Source organism: Haemorhous mexicanus, chromosome 17 (genome assembly GCF_027477595.1).
Source record: "Haemorhous mexicanus isolate bHaeMex1 chromosome 17, bHaeMex1.pri, whole genome shotgun sequence".
NCBI classification, from domain to species: Eukaryota; Metazoa; Chordata; class Aves; order Passeriformes; family Fringillidae; genus Haemorhous; species Haemorhous mexicanus.
In genome coordinates, this window is record NC_082357.1 from 10,308,001 (window position 1) to 10,314,674 (window position 6,674).

The following is a 6,674-nucleotide window of genomic DNA, read 5'->3' on the forward strand; positions in this document are numbered from 1 at the left end:
TCTCAAAATGCTTGGAAGTTATTATATATAATGTCCTCAAGTAAATCATGTGCAAATAATGTGTGGGATGAACCAAAACTATTGTTAAAGATAAAATTGACTTGAAAAACCAGGTTTTTACTCCAAATCCTGAGATCAAAACTGAACTAATTTTAAAATGAAAACATGCCATGTAGCACAGCAGATTTCTCCACCAAGCACTAAGCTCATTAGTAATAATTTTTATGTTATTTTTATTTTTTATCTGACTTCTGATTTTTAAAGAAGTGATTAGAATTTTTCATTTCATTTAAATAGGAACAGGATTGGACTAATAGTGAGAGCTTTTTAAAATAAGTTTGCATGCCACTAATCCAGAGGAGCTGTTAGTACTTCAAGTTATTCCAATTATTTGGTTTGCCTGGTTGTTGGAAAATTCATAACTAAATGTTTTCAACTTTTTTTCCGTTAGAGTGTTGTTCTTTATAATTCTTAAACCACTTTTTTATACCAGGCATTTCTCTTGGGTTTGTCATTGTACAGAGCAATGCAAAGCAGGCCATTCTTTCCCCAAGCTCTCTGCAATTTGTGCTACTTCTCTCTATTGAATGTGCAGTGCAGCAGGTGGGGTCTCTTCTGTTGCTTCAGGCTTCTTGCAGGAGGGGGGAGGTTTTTATCTTCTGTTATTTAAAGAAGAGCAAAATAGATTTGAATTGGCTCTTTCCAGCCATAAAAATGCCCAAAGTTTACTTGGCAGAAACAGGAGTGAAGAACTGACCTGCCAGGGAGGAATATTCCTGTCTACATCCCCCTAGGTTTACCTCCCCACTCATTTTAAGAACCTGTCTTGGCCCTTCCATTCAGATAAAAAGCAGGCATCAGACTTTGTATCAGTCACAGAGAAATCTGATTAAATAAATCACATTGAGCAGTTCTGTGGTTGGTCTATTCAAATTCAAAGCACACCCTGAGACTGTAGCAAAATCCAAGAGAATGCCCAAGCACAAGCTTGAGCAGCTTAAAGCTGGTGTTCATGGAGCCATCAGCAACACTCAGTATTGCTGTCTCAAAACTTGTTATTATACTTTTCCTTCCATATTTAATTACGAATCCATATGTGTGCAAGTAATTCCAAACTTCTGCCTTCACAGCACATGAGATAAGAATATTTTTTTGGGGGATGAATGTCCATACTACAGTCTGGGAGACTTGACCCTGACTTTTCCCAGGCTGCAAAGGAGACACTTTTGTTCCAAGCTGCAATATGGTAATGGCAATATGTCTATTTATATCCATTTAATGTGTACCTGTCCCCTGGGATAAGATTAATGGCCCCATATTTTTAGAAACTCTCTGACAGTGAACTTGGTTCTCCTTTGTTTTGTAGCTGGTGAAACACGACTGATTTAATCCAGGCAGTGCTGAAGTGTGGGTGTGCTCATGGCAGAGTCTGACTGTGGATGGTGTAGGGGGGATTGCCAAGGCTCCATAACCTTTAGGGGTTTTTACATGATCCCCACAGTGCTGTGTAGTGGACACGTGGAGGGACTCAGAGCAGTGCATTGGTCTCACCTCTTGGCAGATGTCTGAGTTAGGCTCCCATTTGAACCCTTCCAGTGGACTGAACCAAGATTGTTTTAAGGTGCATTTACAACTATTCCAACTTTATCTAGGGGAAAAGGTTTGTATTTCTGCCAGTGTGGCAATGAGAAGACACAAAGATGGGTTAAAATTTCCTTTGCTCATCAGACTCACCATTTCACTCTGTACTCTGTGACTGGAGGTGAAACCTCAGTGCTTTTAATTCTATCAGACCACAAACTCTGTTTCACCAATCAGACCCAGGCTCTCTCTTAAAGCATGCTGATGGTCTGGGATGAATATTTGAAATCCTAATAAGACTGAATGAGTTCAACATTATTGTTCAGTATTTGAACAAGAGATTTTTTTTTTTTTTCCTATGGAAACATTAAAAACTCAGTAAGGAATCCAATGAACCTTTGCTCTAAGGTCCTCTTGGACAATATTTCCCCCTGCAATATTCACATTACTTAGTTTTGATTTTTTTCTGTGAAAGAAAGATTATCTTTCTTTTGAGCAAAAGATTTTCTAAATGGAATTAGTCCATTGCAAGAGCGGGGGGAAAGTTGTTTTTGTTTTTAAAGACTCTTAGAGGATTTGATCTACCCCTTAAATCTCTCAAGTGATAATAGGATGTTTTTTCCAAACCACAGTGCTCTTTGCTTAAGCATTTCTAGAGAATTACTCAAATAAAGTTTGAAACAGTTAGATTTTCTTATCAATCTAAACATTATTTAAACCTACATCTTCTTTAGGATTTGGGCTTTTTTTTAGCAGCAGTGATGCAGATAGGAATTCAAAACCTGATGCACCTCAAGGACTGATGTATCTGTCCAGACCCTCTGAAATTTACACCTTTAATGGCAGGACAAGGCAAGTCAGATGCAACTTTTCAGACAAGACTGGCTGTTTATTTCATGAAAAAACTCTTTTTATTATTTCCATTCATTTCTGCCTGTAGGGAAAGCTACTGATCCTGAGGTATTGTGCAGATGATTTGACTTTCTGAGAAGTGAACTTGGTTTGTATGTCAAGATTGTGACACATTTCTCTGAAATTTTTAGTGGGAATGACTTGCTGGCTGACAGCAAGTAGGTCTGTTGCAGGGAGAAAATTAGAACAGAATTGTTCTGCCTCGTGGCCCGGGCTTTTAACTACCTCAGAAGGCAGCAATCTTCCTCATTCTGTAAAGCTGTTATGAAAAATCGTGGTGTTTTTTTATTTTTGTTCCACAGCTGTCAAAATGGTACTTAGTATGTTTATTCAACAGACTGTGAACTGGAGGTGTACACACTGAGCTGATCCTGTTCCAATCATTGACCTTAAGTGGAAAGAAAGGAAAGATCAAACAAATTTTTTTTCTGATCTTTGAAAAGCTGCCAAAACTAACGAAGTTGAATTCATCTGGGACAAACGAGATGCTTTTGTTTTTCTACCTCTTTCAGCTTACTTGTGTTCTGGATGGCACTCAGTTGGTGCAGTTGGAATACAAAACAACTGCATCAAACCCCTCTGAAAGCCAGGTCTGTCTCATGTAATTGCACCCAGGAAACACTTGTTTGTGTATCTTCAGCGTGTATTATTCTTATCTGCTTGGTAAATAGCCCCAGTTCACACAGTGGGCTTGCTTTTGGCTTTGTTTTGTTTTGTTTTACATAGCAGAAGGAGTTAGAGAAATAATTTGTCTTTCCTGCTCTTGTTTAGATTTTCCTCAAGAGATCAACCTAAATCAAGGGCTGGCCCAAATACCTCTACTTTTAAAAATGGCAGAGGTTAATTTTTAAGTATGAATATCTTATTTTTTTTTCTTTTATATCAGACAGACTGCTGATATGAAGCCCTCTGGAGCTGTTGGTTGTGTCCTTACATCCAATGCAAATATTGCAATGGTTTGTTCTTATAATTTCCCTCCCTCTACCCAACATTGAGTTATTATTTCAGTAAGAACTAACAAAATAGCTTGGGATGCAACAGACTTGAGTAGAAAGCTCTTTGTAAATACCTTGGCTTGAGTGAACTTGGCCAAGAAATTGCATTTCCCTTTGAACAATGACCTACCTCTGTCTTGTCTGGTGTGCTCCCAAGCACAGGAGATGCTGTGACCCTGTACAGCAGCAATCCAGTCCTGTCTGCCAAAAAGAGACAAAGATCTTTAGATCTGGCTCAAGACAAAAAGACTTCAGTTGCAATGGATGTCTGTGTTCACTGTAAGGTCGGATTCCTCTGAAAATCCCAGCCATGGTCATCACTAACTTGTGATGCACACCAAAATGGACCAGTGGGATGGGATCCAGGGCTTCACAGCTACTGAGAAAATCGTTTAGGAACAGATTCTAAGAAACTTCAGTTTCTAATGTGGCCCTGGCTCCTTCATCTCCATTTCTCTGATAACAGGCCCAAGCTCTTCGAGTCTGAGTTTCAGCTCAGTCCTGTCCCTCCATGGGCCCATGGCAGATGTGCAACCTTTAACCATGTGAAGGCTGCTAAGCCTTGTGATTTTGATATGAACTTCATCAGAATGAGTGCAAAATGATAGTCATTCATTAATGAGGATTTATGGTGTGAAAGTCCTCTGTGCAGGATTTTAGGTTAGAGATTCATTGCATTTTTATTCAATTTGTTATTTAATATGACCTGTAAATGTTTTCCTGAAGGTTTATCCTAAAATATTTTAGAGTACAGCCATATAACAAAACCTTGTGCTGTAGGAAGGCAGAGCAGTGTGAGCTGTTTCTCAGACCAGGAATCCTTTTGCTCCACATGGAATCTCAACTTTCAGGGCTCTGTAGCAGTGAAATGGTTCCATACAGCAGCTAAACCCAACCACAGATAAGTAAGTGCTTCTGTGTTTCAAATTGCCAAAAAAGGGGTGATTTTTTTCCATACCAAGGTAGAAAATGGATGGTGGGAAAGGGATGCAATGTTCTTAAAGTATCATGGAAGCAGCACTTTGGTCTTAATAAGAGCTGTGATAGGTTTACCTCATTGCTATTGCTCTATTACTGTTGAGAGGCCATTCAATACTGCAGGAAATGAAGATGGATTTCTGAGGAATGCAGGGAAAATTTTTGGTGTTTCTAGATGCTAAATTTGGGAAAAAAAAAAAAGTATTGAAAACAGTATGTGCTGTGCTTTCCCCCTTTATTTTCCCTTTAAAATGTTAGAATTCCATTGCAGTTTTGGGTTTTGTTCTGCACTTTTCTGCAACTAGTTAATATGCAGGATATCTTCACAGCACTTTGTTGGTCAAAGTCTCTGTGCTGAAGGTTTATTTCATGTGGCAGGTTCCTCTGTTTGTACCAGTGGGGGTGTTTTTGACATTCTTCCTTTTTAATTATAGAGATTTTAGGAGAAAAAACCATGTCACAAGAAACATATTGTGTATGAGTGCTGCTTTTTTGGTATAAATTTCACTACCTTATAAGAGTCAAAGCATGGAGCCTTTGGATGGATGTGTGTGTGTGCTCCAAAGGAAATGGGTTTAAAAGAGGACTAATTTAAGATTTGATAGAAATTCTCCTAGGGCAGCAGGAAAACTTCTATTGGTTTCAGTAAATTGACTCAGTCCAACAGGTAATTAACTCAGGAGCCAGACCCAAGTTTTATGGTATTTACTAAATGATATTTGCAGTTCACTGGCTGTGGATTCAGAGACACCCTTCACTGGGGTTCCTTTCCTCAGGTCTGTCTGGTTCTCTGCTTTTCCAAGTTGAAGGGCGAACAAGAAGATCAGGAATTCCATTGTGAAAGCTGCACAATGCAAAAGAACTGACACCTAGGAAAACAAGCAGAGTTAAACAGGATTGGACAGGTTGCAGAAAAGAGAGAGTGAACAGGATGGGAACAACGAGCAACAACTAATTATTATTTCACTGGTCACCACAAGACATTAAAAACTTCCTAAGGCTGTGAATTTAATTGCATGCAGAACAGCACTCAAGGTGCTTAATATTTTGTCTCTCTGGGACAATTTGCTAGAGATGTCGTTTGAACTACAAATACAAAGCAGGGAAGATGGGCCTCTCTCTGGCTGTGTCATTCTTCATTTTAATGAGGAAAAAATGTCACACAGAGCAGTGTGAATTTGAAATATGCTTCAGTTTTATGTCGGAGTAAGTATGTTTCTTAAAAGAGCCCTAATGATTCTAAATTCTAGACCTTGTTGACAAGACATCTGCTTACTTGGCCTGTGGTTTGTGTCTCATCTAGAAGCTCATTAACATATATATTAAAAGAAACCTATTAAAATATTTGCATTTTAAAATGAATCATAACCCCCCACTTTTCCCCCCACCCCCATCTTTCAGAAACTTGTTTTGGTCTTGCAAAATATCCCACTAGGGAGACAGAAATATTTCAGTTATTTTCAAACCATTTAACATTTGGGTAATTCTTATAATTACTTTTCTCTTTAATTGTTAAAGCTGGAAGGCTTATATAATATTACTTTCAAAATTCATAGTTCAATGTAAATAATCTTTTCTGTACCCACAGACCTCTCAGCTGGTTGCTGACTTGAACCCTAAGGGTGCTCATTCTTTCTTTTGGTCTTATTTATTATTTTCTTCTCTGCTCATCAGTTTTCTATTATTCTCTTTCCTGCCTCTTCATCTGTCTAGAGGCACATGTATTGGGTGAAATGACACTTGAAGCCATGCTGGTTGTTTATTTAAACAAATCATATTGAGATGAAAAGAGCAGATGATTGCAAAGCTATAACAAATCTGATTGAGAAGCTCATCATGCTCTTGAGAGGTTTTGTCATTTTAAAGGAATCTCCCACCTGGACTTGTGGCTCAGAGATCTTTCATGCCAGCCCTCCTGGTCTAGCACAGGGTGCAGGAAGATCCTTCTGTGCTGCCTGTCTGGCTCTGGTGTTCTGAGCCTCCTGGAAAATGTGGGAAAAGCAGTAAGGTACAGCCACCAGCAAAGTGCTGCCAGCTGCCCAGGCTGTGTCCTGTGTCCTGTTTGTCAGGAAAACTCTGCACCAGGGATGTGCAACAGGGAAATCACAGCTGAGAAGATTCAGCTGCTTTCTAGAACCTTCGCAGCACCAAACATCTTCAGGACAGGATGCTTTTCCCAGCAAGCTGAGCTAGTGAAAACGAAATAAG

General features: G+C 39.1%; 1 long non-coding RNA gene across 1 annotated transcript; it reads right to left on the minus strand.

The window, feature by feature from the left end:
- Positions 1–5,142: 5,142 nt before the first annotated feature.
- Positions 5,143–6,452, minus strand: LOC132335436 (uncharacterized). The gene is made up of 2 exons (XR_009488665.1): positions 6,344–6,452; positions 5,143–5,335 (listed from the first exon to the last, which is right to left on the minus strand). It is a non-coding gene; the product is annotated as an uncharacterized LOC132335436 (long non-coding RNA).
- Between the last annotated feature and the right edge of the window lie 222 nt (positions 6,453–6,674).